Below are 13,658 nucleotides of genomic sequence, written 5' to 3'. Positions count from 1 at the left end.
AGGTGGCTGCTCTGGTGGCTGCCATCACAGCAGCATTGTGCTGGAAGGGATCTGCTCCTGAAAATAGCTCCGTATCATTAGTTACATCTAATTGAAGGTGTTTTGAATGCAGCCTCCACAACACACAAACCCAATGGGAAATGACATACCATCAAATGAATGCCCCCAAACCATGATAAATGGCTGGTTGGATGATGAATGCTTTTATTTCTTGCGTTAGCAGAGAACAGCGCTGTTGACCCAGCACTTATCTACACAAGCTATGAAAGGTCACCGAGATGATTGGGATGCTCCCCTCGCTCTCCTGCATCCAGGTGTGTCCTGTCTCCAAACATCCCATGCGGTGTCAGCGGTGGGGGCTGGGGGTGATGCTGAGTGCATGGGATGGGGCTATTCTCTGTCCCGCATCTCCACCACTGCTGGCATCCCACGGAGCTCCCTGCTGCTGGCAGGAGCACTGACAGTGATGGGTTGTGCAGAGGTTGGACATCACAGGGGACCTTTTTGCTCCGCTGTCTGTCTCATTAAATCATTACAAGATACTGCTCCAATAGCTCCACAACATCCACCTTTCATGTGGCTGAGCTGCACCTGGAAACAGCACAGATCCTCTGCCAGGCTCCAAGCACTCTGCCTTGATACCCTGTGTATCATTAGAGATGATTGCAGCCAGCACTCCAAGCAGCCCAAGGGGTGCTGAGCATGGAGCTGACCCACAGCCACGGCCCCTCGTCACTATGGGATGGAGCCGGCCGCATCCTGCAGCATCCCAACAAGGTGCTGTGTGCGGGGATTAAAGTCTCCTGCTTAGTGGCAGGAAAATGCAAATGCTGTTGGAACAAGCTGTTAATTGTTAAACAGTGTTATTTAGAGGTAATCATCGCTGGAACAGCTTGTACTGTGAAAATGAGGCCAAGAGTTCTCTGGTCGTGGACTCCGAAAGGGGAGAATGTGCCTTTGGATGGGCTGGGTGTAATGAATGTTATTAGCAGAGACGTGGGAATGGGGGAAAAAAGAGGAAACGAGTGAAAAGCGAGAGGAGAGGTTACAGGGAATGGCTGCAGTGTGGCACTTCCCCACGTGCCTCCCATGGATGGGCGCTGCATGCATCATAACAAGGAAAGTGGGGCAGGAGGGGGGATCTGGGGATGGAAGATGGGATGCTGGGGATGAAATAAAGTGGCCTTGCTGTGGAAAGGCCAATCCTGCAGACTCAGCCACATGCTGGGTGCTGCCCAAGCAAATGGCAGCAAGGGCCGGGCATGGGCAGCTCCACACGAGGACAGGGATTTCCCAGCTGGCTGACTGTACTGGGAGCGAGCACCCTGTCCTCGTGTCACACTGAACCCCAGTGACCCCACAGCACTCTGCAGCTGTTTGCAGGCAGGCCAGGCCTGCAGGCACTGTCACGGTGGGTTGCCCCGCAGGCAGGGTGAGCCGGCTGCACTCCCAGCTCCGGCCGTTTGCCAAGGCCAGAACCCAGCTCAGCAGCTCCAAGCCATGGGAAATCCCAGCAGGGAGACTGGGGAGCAGAGCCCAGCACTGGGCCATCTCTGAGGACCAGTACCCAGAGCCACTCCATGAAGACAAGAGACGTGTCAATCCAAGCCTCCCATCTCCTGCTGGGAAGAGCCTTTGGCATGAGATGTGCCCTCTCCGTGTCTTCATGGAGCTGCAGGAGCAGAACAAGGCAGGGGTTAACCAAAAAGGGAGTCCCAGCTGCACCATGTCTGGGAGAACCAAAGCATGTTTTAGCTTCATTAGCTCTGCAATGGAGGTGAACCCGGTCGCCAAAGCACAGACCCTGGGTCAGCCCCAGCCCCAGTATGGGACCCAGGAAAGGCAGGACCCGGCTCTGTGCGGAACACAGCGGTGGAACCCCAGGGCTCCCCCATCACTTCCCCAGACCCACTCGCTGCTTCTTGTTCTGACTCAGGGCACTCTGAGAGGTGCCTGCTGGAAAAACCCAGGGCTCTCGCTGCCATGTGCATGTAAATGGGGGGAAATGTCTGCAACGGGGGGGGGGGGGGGGGGGGGGGATCCCACACCCTGGACCGTTTTTGGGGTTCTGAACCACACTGGGATGCTGTTGGGGCAGCCAGCCCTGAGGTGTGCCCATGCTCCCCATAGCATCAGAGCAGAAATCCTCCGTGCTTTGGCACCAGAAGAAATCCTAAACCACAGCCTGGCTGAGTCAGTGGGGATTTATAGGCGTGTGTATTGGTTGTTAATATACAGATGGTAGCAAATGTACAGAAGGAATAAGCAAAGGGAAACTCACCAGAGGTGGTGCCTTGGCTGAAGAAGCTGGGGCAGTCCTCACTGGGGAGTGATCTCCAAGAGATGCTGCCTCAGTGGGATCAGCCCTTAAATGAGGTCTCAGAGGGGATGGAGTCGAGCTCCACCCCTCCCGGGAGCACAGCTCCATCACTCTCACCTGTGCTCCCACAGCTGACCCCACACTTGCCTCAGCTGATTAATCAGAGGTTCAGGCTGTGATTACCAATCTCCCATACAGCGTGCAAATAGCCCGATGGCTCTGTGTCCCCATGGCCTGGGATGGGTGCAGAGGGGGAATGCAGGGACTCCATGCTGCAAACATTGCGTGTGCACCCTCAGCTCACCATGAGGACGTGCACACAAAGGGGGACCCTTGCTCTATGGGGCACTAAGACTCGGTTTGGGCTGTGATGCTCCACCAGGCGTTGCTTCCCCGTGTCATTGGGAAGTCCTCAGCTTCCACCCTGCTATGTACAGGGGATGGGTCACATCACTGGGGCAGCACCCACAGAGCTCAGCACCAACGGGGGCTGGGGATCAGGGTGCCCACTGCGAGGCCACCCCTCAGAGCCTCCCCTGTCCCCATGGCAGTGCCACCCATTGCCCAGCACACCCCTGAAGCCGGATGGGAGGTTTCTGTTAATCAGCTACAAACTATTAAGCCGTTGGCCAAAGAGCTCTCCCGCTCCTTTAGCAAGGAATTAGGCCTCTATAAAATCAAACAGCATGAATCTTAAAGATTTACACGGTGCTTTTTAAGCAGTTTTCAGTATATTTCAATAGTTAATAAAACTAAATGCTGCTTTGTGTAAAAGGTAATAGATTACAATCGGGTGTGTTTTACTAGCACTCAGTGTGTTCTTCTAACACCTCATACGTTAGAGCTGGAATCTATGAAAAGCACTTTGTGGAGATTAAAAGCAGATTTATCACAGATGTGCCTCAACATTATGCTTGGCCTGAACCATTAGACTCCTGCAGTTTAAAGGTTAGGCTTTAATGACTTCAAGGAAGTCGGGTACCTTTTAAAGGTTTAAATAAGCAGCTCAGATAGCGATGCCGTTTACCAAACAAGGAGGACTGGCTAGGAGCCGCTCCGAGGATGCCTGAGTTACCACTTCAATGTCTGCCCCTTAAACTACTTTGAAGCAGACAGGGTAGTTTAACCCTCATGCAAATGAACAACGCACTATTTGCGAGATGAAAGTTCTTCCTTGCAAACCTTGGTGGCAGAGCAGCCCTCTCCATCTGCGCTCCCTGCGCTGCGCCGTATCCACGTGCCCACTGCTGTGTGCCCTGTGCAGAGCTCAGTGCTCAGCAGCTCCCGCAGGCACAGCAGCTGCTGGCTCCTTGCTGCTGGGGCAGTGGTGGTGGCAGCTCCCTGTGCAGCCCTGGTGACATCCCACATGGATGCTCTCCTGTCCCCATGCCCAGCTCCAGCACCCGGTGCTGCACCTCCATGTCCCCAGGGCCATGCCTAATTCCTGGTGACCTGTGAGTACCACAACAGTGCTCATCTCCTGGGAAATCAGACGCTGCTGATGTGCTCTGCAGTGCTGGGTGGAGGTGGAACACATCACAGTGCAGCTTGGCCTGGGAGCAGTGCAACAAGGTGGAACCAGTGCCATGTGCGTGGCATGGAGCAGCCCCCAGCCATGTTTGGTGCATCCCATACTCTGAGACAGAGCCGCCACCACACTGTGACATCACTGACAGTGAAGGCACATTTTCCAGCAGCAGGTCAATGACTTCCCATCCTTGCTCCCACGGGGTGACTCAGCTTGCACTTCACTTTGCTCCCGGATGCTCCCCACCTCAGTCTGTGCCATGTGGGTGCTCCTACCACAGTCCCCTCATCTCCACTTCTGCTTTCCCCTGCCTGCATTCTGTGCACTGAAACCTTCCCCAGAGAGCACCGCAGCCACTGCACGCTGGTTCCCACCAAAGCAAAGCCTCATTGAAATGCAGTGATCCTCATTACCACCTGCAGCTCCATGGCGTGGCCATGCAGGCCCATCTGTGTCCAGGAGCACTGAGATGTGCCCCCTATGAACATGCCACAGTGCATGGCTGGTCCTCTCGGCTCACTGCCAGAAGAGGGGAGATGGTTATGGAGACTTCTCTTGGCCAGCCCTAAAACAACCCAGTTATTGATCTTAATAAATACTTTATGCCCTAACAAGGTGTAGATTGTCATTCCTCCCGTCTCAAGGGCAATGACTCTCATTAAACACTTATAGATACGCTTAAAGTTTAACCCCGGTGACGCTAAGCTGGCACTCAAGGCCATGGGAGCACGGCGTGTTAACGAGGTGCTCGCACGTACAGGATGGGGGCAGGATTGGTGCCACACCCCCAGCCTGCACCACCTTGGGCTGGGACATGGACTGTGTGCCAGGACATGCACCTCCATGGAGCTGAGCATTGGGCACCTGTTTGCATTTAGTGGCTCCGATTTCCTCTATTATTTCTGTTTGCATTTTTCTGCTGGGAACTGATTTATACCGTTTGAATGAGCAGGAGTATCACTGTGCCATTGTATGGATGTTTAAATAGATCACTACAGTGCCATCCACTGCACGGCAGCACCATGTGGGTCAAGGAGAAAGCATGTGGGGTTTAAGGAGAAGGTGAGTTCACTCCATGCTGGCCTCAGCCCTTCACATCCCTCCCACTCTGCATCCATGGCACAATCCCATGCCATCCTCCTGGTGCCGGGTCCTCCTGCATCCCTGGGGACTTCTGGGTTACCATGATGATGATGATGATGATGGTAGACTAATGAAGTCATTTGAGTTGGAAGGGACCATTAAAGACAGTCAGGTCCAAGCCATCATTGGGAACATCAACATCCCCACCAGGCTGCTCAGAGATTCATGCAGCCTGGATGTACCCTCAGATCTTTCAAAATGCATCACATCAATGGGATTGGGGCACAGAGGAAGCCAATGATGAGCTCAAGCACTGGTGAAGAGCACCACAGCATGCCATCCTCCCTGCCCAGACTGGGAGAAGCGTGTTGCTGTCTTTGGATTTTGACTTTCACATCCTTCCTTGCACGCTATTAAGCAAACCCTGAGCTCTGCACATCATTTAATGAGATGAAAGGGATGGACTCAGTGATCCTGATGGGTCCCTTCCAACCTGGGGTATTTTCACTCCACGTGGTAACAGGGACATCGGCTCCCTCCGCACTGGGGTGCCCCTTCCCAAGCCCTGTGCTTTAGGAGCAGCTGCTGCAGGACACTGAGACACCCAACAGGTTGTGCAAACCCAAACGGGAGCGGCCATGTAGAGCAGCGAGCAGATTTTGGCCATCGTAAGGCTTTCATGGAGAAACCTCAAACCACCCCAGAAGTGAAGCCTCTCCTTCAAGCAGCTGCCGACATGCTGCATTTGAAGAGCGGGGGTCATTTGTCTGCTATGTTGGCCCTTCTTCATCTTCCTCATTTTCAAAGCGGTGTTGCAGAACTGCAGGGTGAGGGATCGCCGTTGTGGCCGTAGCTCACAGCCCAGCCCGTGGTCAGCTCAGGGTGCTCCTGGCTGATGCAAGTGGAAACTGCCTGGCCTGTGGTTGCAGCCTGCACTGAGCTCTCTGCTCTTTGATGGGGATCTTTGAAGTCACCCTGAGATGCTGCAATTAGCAAGAAATAACACGCAACGTAACAAGCTTCGCATTTGAAACTCTTCCCAACCAGAATTAACCAGCTTTTCCATTTTGCAATGAGTGCCTGGATTGCAATTGTGAAACATTAACCTTCTCTAACGCCACAACTTCAGACAATGAAGGAAACCATGAGGCTTCTCCAGCAACTGTAAGAAAAGAAGCACCCTCTAAAGTGCAGCTCCTCCAAATATCAGTGGGTTATTTGATGGCAGCATGCATACGTGCCACCAAAGCAAAGCCTCCAGCTGCAGGACTGCTTCTCAGCTCCATCACGCTGCACACCTTGGGAAAGGCTCGTGCCTTGTGGGAAGATGGTCAGCAGCAAGCAGAAATGGGGCTTACAATGTAACTGGGCATCTCTTACCTGTGAGGAGCTGGGAAACAGAACCAGGAGTGCAACTGCAGCTTTTGTTGGTCACCTCTGGGGATTCATCTCAGTGGCGCAGGGCTGGGGGCGGTGTTTGTGGTGATGGTGGTGTGAACACACCGTTATGATCATGTTGTTAGCTGACATTGCCCACAGGGTTGAGGTGTGAGCCATATCTGGCATTAAGGGCAGGGGTTTGTCCACTCTTGGGATGTAGTGTGTGGGAGCAGGGGCTGCCCCCTATATCCCCTCTGCACCCCAGCCCAGGAGCAGCACACCCTGATCTCCCCATGAGCTTCTGCTCTGGGAAGCACCGCTGTGCTGGAGCAGCGATGTCACATTGGCTGTGGGTCCAAACGTCCCCCAGAGGGTTCTGGCAACGGCAGTGCCACAGTGCTGGGAAACGGAGCTTTCACTCAGCAGCGTGGGTGGGAATTTGCATTGGTCCATCATTAGGCGGTAGCTCTTATTTAAGGCAATAAAGGTGCTTAATTTCATAGGGAAAACTTAATGGAGCACTTAGTTCCCATGCACTGCTTCCCTGACATTTTATAGTCTTTGAAAGCATGACTTACTAATGGGCAGGAGCTGCATCCCCACGTCCTCCTGACCCCCTCAGGAAACAAAATAAAGGCTTTTGGTAAAAAGAGCAGGTGTTGTGGAAAAGTCAGAAGATGCAAATTCTTCCTTCTCATTAATTACTGTATTTATTCCATGATTCCACCTGTTCGCATGACGTCCTTCCCTCCCCGAGACTTCTCACAGCAGATTAAAGTGCCCTTTTATCATCATTCTGAAAGGCGTTTCATAAGGGAACATTAGTTCTCCTACATTATTCTTGCATGTTATAAAAAGTGTCTTTTTAAAATATTAGGCAGCAATCAAGATTAATTTAAACCACATCAAACATGCATGGCTGGCTGGCTGGAGCGCTCATCCCTTTGCCACCCGCTGCTCCAGGCACCGCTGCTCTGGCTGCAGCCAGCGCTGGGCTTTGGCACAGTCCTGTCCCTGCTCCCACCACGGGCACAGCTCTGCTGGGACACTGACCCTAGGACAAGTGGGATCCAAGCCCCAGAGGGACTCCAGGCAGGTCCTGAGCATGGCGGCGCTGGGGTCCAAGTGGTGCCATGGTTGGGTGCTGGTTGCTGTTGGGGTCCTGGTGGTGCAGCAGCTGGATGCAGGGAAGGAAGGTCTGGTTCTTCATGTCCTCTCCCCGGGAAGGACAGACTCATTGATGGTCTCAGGACTTGCAGCCCATCTCCGCTGCAGGCGGTGTTTGGACCTTGCTGGTGTGCTGGGATATGGGAACCACCTGCATGTACCGTGGTAACTGAAAACCCCAAGCACCACCAATTCCTTCCAGCCACAGAAACTTGTAATCCTCACCAATTTTCAGCCTAAAATATTTCCATGGGAGCACAAAGTTTACAATGCTTCTAAATATAAATTGGGCCTCCTTTTTCACCCCGGCACTCAGATCCACAGGCACTGGGAGCAGTGGCACTTTATCAGCGCATCGGAGCGTGGCCATCTCCCGTCGCTGCCCCAGGGCCAGGCTCGGCTGCCTTGCTCAGCATTCCAAACACATCCTCCTGGTGGAGGACCTATCAGCCAGATACCTGAAAACACATTTTCAACTCCAGCAAGCAATTGACTTTCAAAGCTCGTGATGCTTGTCAGCGTGTCTCCTAGGGCAACAAACAAACTCCGGAGAGCAGAGCGAGCCCTGCTTCCTGCAGAAGGATAAGAGCACAGAGGTAGAAGAAGATTCTGGTTGCATTTTAAAGCTACTTATGGGCTGCACAGCAGTTGAAGGAAGGAAAAAAAGGCAAGAAGTTAAGTCTGTTTTGCAGGGTGACGTCTTGTTCATAGGATCATAGAATGGCCTGGGTTGAGAAGGATCACAATGACCATCTTGTTCCAACCCCCTGCTATGTGCAGGGTGGTCAACCACCAGACCAGGCTGCTCAGAGCCACATCCAGCCTGGCCTTGAATGCCTGCAGGGATGGGGCATCCACAGCCTCCTTGGGCAACCTGTTCCAGTGCGTCACAACCCTTTGTTGGACCAGCACCTTGCTGCCCATGTGCCTGCAGGTAGCGGGGAGGTGAGGGACCAATACCTGGGTGGGGAGAGAGAGGGACATGGGAGCTGCATTTGCTACTTTAGCCAAAATCTGCCCTAAAGCAAAACCTCAGTCCTGGGGGTTGAGTGCACCCACATCTCACAGACCCAAGACATTTGGGTTTCCAGCTTGGCTAACGGAACAGTGCCCGGACACTTGTCCCATACCTACGGAAGGGATGGAGAGGGCAGCGGGGGTGCTGTTGCTCCCAGCTGCCAACGTACCCAAATCCTCACAGGACTCCTCCTCACCCTCTCCTTTTCCACGATGCATTAGAAACGTCCCCATCGTCAGCCACAGGATGAGCACCGCTGCTTCCTGCGATCGTTAAGACATCAAACAGACACCTTGAGGAGCCGCACTCAGCGCCCGCCTCCCCGATTAGGAGCTCCCTCCCCATGCCCAGCCGTGCAGGGAGGAGCAGCTCCCACGCTCCCCACGCCTTGGCTGTGATCTCCCGTGTCTAATGACGCCCATTTATATGTCAGCGTTGGGAGAAGATTCATCTCCAGGTGACACGCATTCTCTGCCAAGTTCCTGTGATTATGGAAATCTCTATTACTGGGCTAGCCAGGCATGAATCAGATGGAAACTCCGCCGTGCTGGGGGATGAACTGAGTATCTCCGATGGGTTCGGTGGGATGAACTGTGTTGAGCCCTCGGTCACCCCCCACGGGATGGGGGATGCAGAGGGGTCCTAGTGCACTGCTGCCCCAGGACCGGGACCCCTCTGCATCCCCAGGGTGAGTCATTGGGGTCAACGGATGCTGCTGAAACTCCACGTTGAAGTGCTGGATGCGCCAGGTTATTAAAAAATAACAATAATAGCAAAAAAAAACCACAAAAACACACGCAGACGGAGGGAAAATGAACAATTGGAAGGAAAAAAGGCAAGGTTTGCCTTTATGATGCTGCCGGGAAGTGCTGACAAAGCTGCTCCTGACAAAGCCCCAGCGGGAGGGGGGAACTGTCTCTTTGCTCTGCCTGTCTCCCGCTGAACAAGGATCACTTTTAATGGGCTGAATACATACAACATACAGCTGACAACAAAGATGTTAGACTAACCTAACAAGAGAGCGAAACAGAAACAGCACACAGTGAGTAATTAGAATCTAATTAATTTGCATTTCACAAGAGACTCGGAGATGGCAGAGGGAAAAATAAATAAATAAAATAAGAAGTAAATTCCCAGAGATTAAAGGGCTCGTGGAAGGTGAGCGGAGGCACTGGGAGCAGCAAAGGCATTGGGAGCAGCCGAGCCCAAAACGCAGCGACCCACAGAGCCGGCTGGGATGTGCAGGAATTAAATGGGGGCAGGTGTGAAAATGGCAGGGCTGGGAGCAAAGGTGTCCTTGGGTCAGCAAAACGGCAATGAAAATATCCAAACGGCAACTCGTGCTGCCCGACAGCCCCCCCCGGCTCTGCAGCACTTTTCCCTCCTGCTGTTCCATGGCTCCGCAAAGGGATGAGAAGGGGAAAAGAGGATTTGGTGTGGGGTGTGCCCAGAGCTGGGGGCCAACCCCATGCGGAACCCCAGCATCACCAGCGGCTCTCGGTGCTAAGGCAGCTCCTTCCCAACATTAGTGTTTGCAATATGGTAATCTTTATATTCAACACCCTATTTCTTAACACTGGCTGTTCCCGTGAGGCAAGCGATCCCAGATCTACATAACATCAAGGGGAGATTTACAGCTTGTTTCCATAATGATGACACCAGGCAGGAGATTATGCTGTCAGAGATGCCGGTGCAGCCACACAAGCTCTAGGGAAGAAAAACAACTGTCACCCCATGGTGCGATGTGGTCGTCATCACTGCTACGGGCATCCCCAAGCTCAGGTCCTCCCAGTGCTGATGGATGGGATGGGGGACCTGGGATGAGTGATGGGGAAGCACTCTCACCTGTGTTCAACAGCACCAAGCAGTCTTCCCTTCTTATTCAGCCCCATGTTTGCAGTAAGAAACCAATGCCACAAACACGCCGAGGGGGTATTTATTTTGCTTGAAAGCAAAATAACGCAACCTAACATCAGAAAGGAGGCATTCAGCTCAGCCAGCTCCCTTCTTTTGTTGAGAATCAAAGTGGTGATTATTCGAGCAGGTTGCTTCCTGACAGCCCACCACAGTGGCAGAAAATGTACTGCAAGCATTGCACCGGTGAGCAGAGGGCTGGCATGTGGGGCAGTGGTGCTCGGGACACACTGCTGCCATTGCCCACATCCCAGTAACACTCCCAGTTTCTGGGCACAGCACTGTGGCACAGCGTTGGATGCTGATGCGTGCCCTCTGCTACTACTCCAAGCAAAGCATCTCCCAAAATACATCTCCCTGTGTGTGCGCAGCTCCGTGCTTTCCTTCCTCCACAGGAAAAAGCCCTCCCAGTGAAGCCAAAGCCTTTCAGAAGACAAACACACACACTGCTCCTTCTGAAGTCACCAGGCAGCCAGCCACCACCAGGGCAGTGGGATCCAGCCCATAATTTGCAGTGTGAGCACTCGAGCAGCGTTGCCGCAATACGATGAGGTCATGAGTCACCCAACCACCGAAACCATCCAGCCAGCCCCATACAGCACATGGCTGGGAGGCTGGGTCTGCCCTTCCCTGCACTGCCTGGAGAGCAGGGGGTTGGGATGGAGGGAGCAGATGCATCTCCTGCCCCAGGGATGATGGGGAGATGCATCTCCAGCATCAGAATCCCAGGAGCACCTGGATCCCAGCAAAGCATGGTGACAGCACTGCCTGCATGGGGCTTCCTAAAAGCTTCCTAAAGCTGAAAATGCACATCACGGGAGGGGAAGAGGTGAGGGACGTGCTGCGCAATGTGCATGACCCTGCAAAGCCCCAGATCTACCCCCAAAGATACTGCTGGAGAAGACAGCAGAGGAATCCCGCTGCTGCCAGCCCAGTCACAGCCCTGTCCTTCAGGGACGGTTGCAGACAAAACAAAGGAGATGGAAGATGAACGCTGCATTACCCTGACAGCCACGAGTTAGGCTGTGATACATCTCTACCTCTGGGATACGTGACAGATATTATTCATTGTTCCCTTCTCACTTGTCACCGTGCAATCAGGGCTGGGAACCAAGGGAAGTTCACAACTTTCCGCTGCGACTCGCCTGCAGATCTGTCAGTTGACTGAAGACCCAAATTACACAGTTACAGAGCCCAGCGAACTGCTAAAACCTGCACGCCTTGCTGCCGAGATTAGAGATTCACCGTGGTAATTATGTTAATGTTGATGTGTAGACGGATAACTGGCAGCAAGGAGTTGCTCTGAAACATCTATTTATAGATCCGGGGAAAAAAATAAACCTCTCCATCTCCAGGCAAACATATGGGCAACCAAAGCAGACAAATTAAGTGGGAGAAGAGAGGGAAAGAAGGAACAGGAACCGGAGCCAGGCGGTGCCATGGGGCTGGTGCCCATGGTCAGATGCGCACTGAGGACGCTTTGGCAGCACCCCATGCATTCGTGGCACACGGGTGGGATGGTGGCACCTCGGTGGCACTCCGAGCATTTGAGCCACCACTCCAAGGTCAACTGCTCTCCAGGAGCTGTGGATGTGCCTCCACGCTTCCCCCCTCCGCCCCTCACTGCTGTGCACACTGATGATGCTGCGCTCTCCATCTCCCAGCAGGATGTGGGATTTAAATTTGGAGCTGTGTGCTAAATTACACGGGCCGTCAGTCAACTCCTTGCGATGTTTTGAGTAGACAGATTTATACAAACACTCAACACTCAGTAGACCCAGCGCCGGTATCTTTCACACCAGTGAGGAGGAAAGAAATCAAACCTTCCCTCCCCCCCACCCTCACCATGCCAAAATTTCTCCCCGACGCCTTTCAAACAGGATCACAGTAGCATGTATTTAGCAAGGAAACAACTGAAGCTCCCTGAGAACCCAGGGAAGGTGCAGTCTGACCAACCCAAGCACAGGGAGCGAGCTTATTGTCTAAAAACCCCCATAGGAAACACTGGGTTAAACCCAGCAGGGGGGCAGAGCTCAGTGTGCTGGGTGCTTTGGGAGCAAAAGGGCCACTGCAGAGGCTCTTACACCTGAAGAGAACGCTTCCCACCCCCTTATCTATTTTTTAAAGGGAATGCTCTTTTAAATTCCTGGTGGCAAGCTGGCCCAGCAAGCTCTTCCAGGCACAGTGCTGTAGCATGCCATTAGAAAAACAAAGTGCTTTCTCCACTTGATAGCTGGCCTTTTATTTTTGGAACTGATACATGCAATCACAGTAGCATGGCCCCAGCAATTAGGAAGAAAAGTACTTTTCTTCTCCAAGCCCAATTACCCATCCTGTAATTGACATAATTATTATCTTTCTGTTTCCTAATAATATTTATTGAACACTATGAATTCCCATTCTCAGCAAAGCTGCTCCCAGAGCACAGCAATTTCCAAGTCCTGGCAGGGTCAGTGTTGGAGGAGGATCAGTGCAGGGTGTTCCTAGCATGGGGGGGGGGGGGGGGGGGGGGGGGGAAGATGTACCCAGGCTGCAAACCTCACCCTCCTGCTATCAGCTGGATAAACATACAAGATATATGGATTTCAGACAGACACAGTCCTGTATGTAAGGAACAAGGGCCAAGTGGTAGTCTTGAGGAAAGAAGGGAAATAGAGAGAATAGTCAGCCCTACCTGTAATGAAAGCAGGCACATTAAAGTACACTCAGACCTCCCCCACCCTCACCCCCACCTTCTGCTTCTTTTATAAGTTATGATAAACACCTACAAGAAAATCAAGCCCTGGAGAGACTCAACCACAGTCACACCAGGGATAAATCAAAGCCCACAGGGGCTCATGCCCTCAGCTGGAGCTTTGCCCTCAGCACCACTCACCTCTGCAACCACCCTTCCCAGCCACATCTAGCAGATGAGGCACTCCTCCAGCCCTCTGACTCCAGAACACATCACCCCCAACCACAGCTTCTCTTGCATGATCCAGATTATTTATGGCACTGATCTCCTAATCGTCCCAGTGATCTGATAGGTGGAAACAGGGAAAGGGTGGGTCAGAGCAGCTCTTGGCAGAGAGCAGCTGTGCTGGCCATCAGGTGCTGCCTTTTGAGTATCCCCCCAGATGGAGCCTATAACCATTTCTCCCTCGTGATGCTTTGGGAAGGCTATGAACAGCCTTGGATTTACTGTCAAGGAAAATGGCAGTTTCTCATAGAGATGGCTAAGAGCTACCCAATGCATAAAGCAAGCTCTT

General features: G+C 52.8%; 1 long non-coding RNA gene across 1 annotated transcript; it reads right to left on the bottom strand.

The window, feature by feature from the left end:
- Positions 1 to 6,911: 6,911 nt before the first annotated feature.
- Positions 6,912 to 13,363, bottom strand: LOC140256949 (uncharacterized). Its single transcript, XR_011904885.1, has 3 exons — positions 13,286 to 13,363; positions 8,666 to 8,759; positions 6,912 to 8,050 (listed from the first exon to the last, which is right to left on the bottom strand). It is a non-coding gene; the product is annotated as an uncharacterized lncRNA (long non-coding RNA).
- Between the last annotated feature and the right edge of the window lie 295 nt (positions 13,364 to 13,658).

Source organism: Excalfactoria chinensis, chromosome 10, assembly GCF_039878825.1.
Source record: "Excalfactoria chinensis isolate bCotChi1 chromosome 10, bCotChi1.hap2, whole genome shotgun sequence".
Lineage (NCBI taxonomy): Eukaryota > Metazoa > Chordata > Aves > Galliformes > Phasianidae > Excalfactoria > Excalfactoria chinensis.
This window is presented reverse-complemented; position numbering and strand designations above follow the sequence as displayed.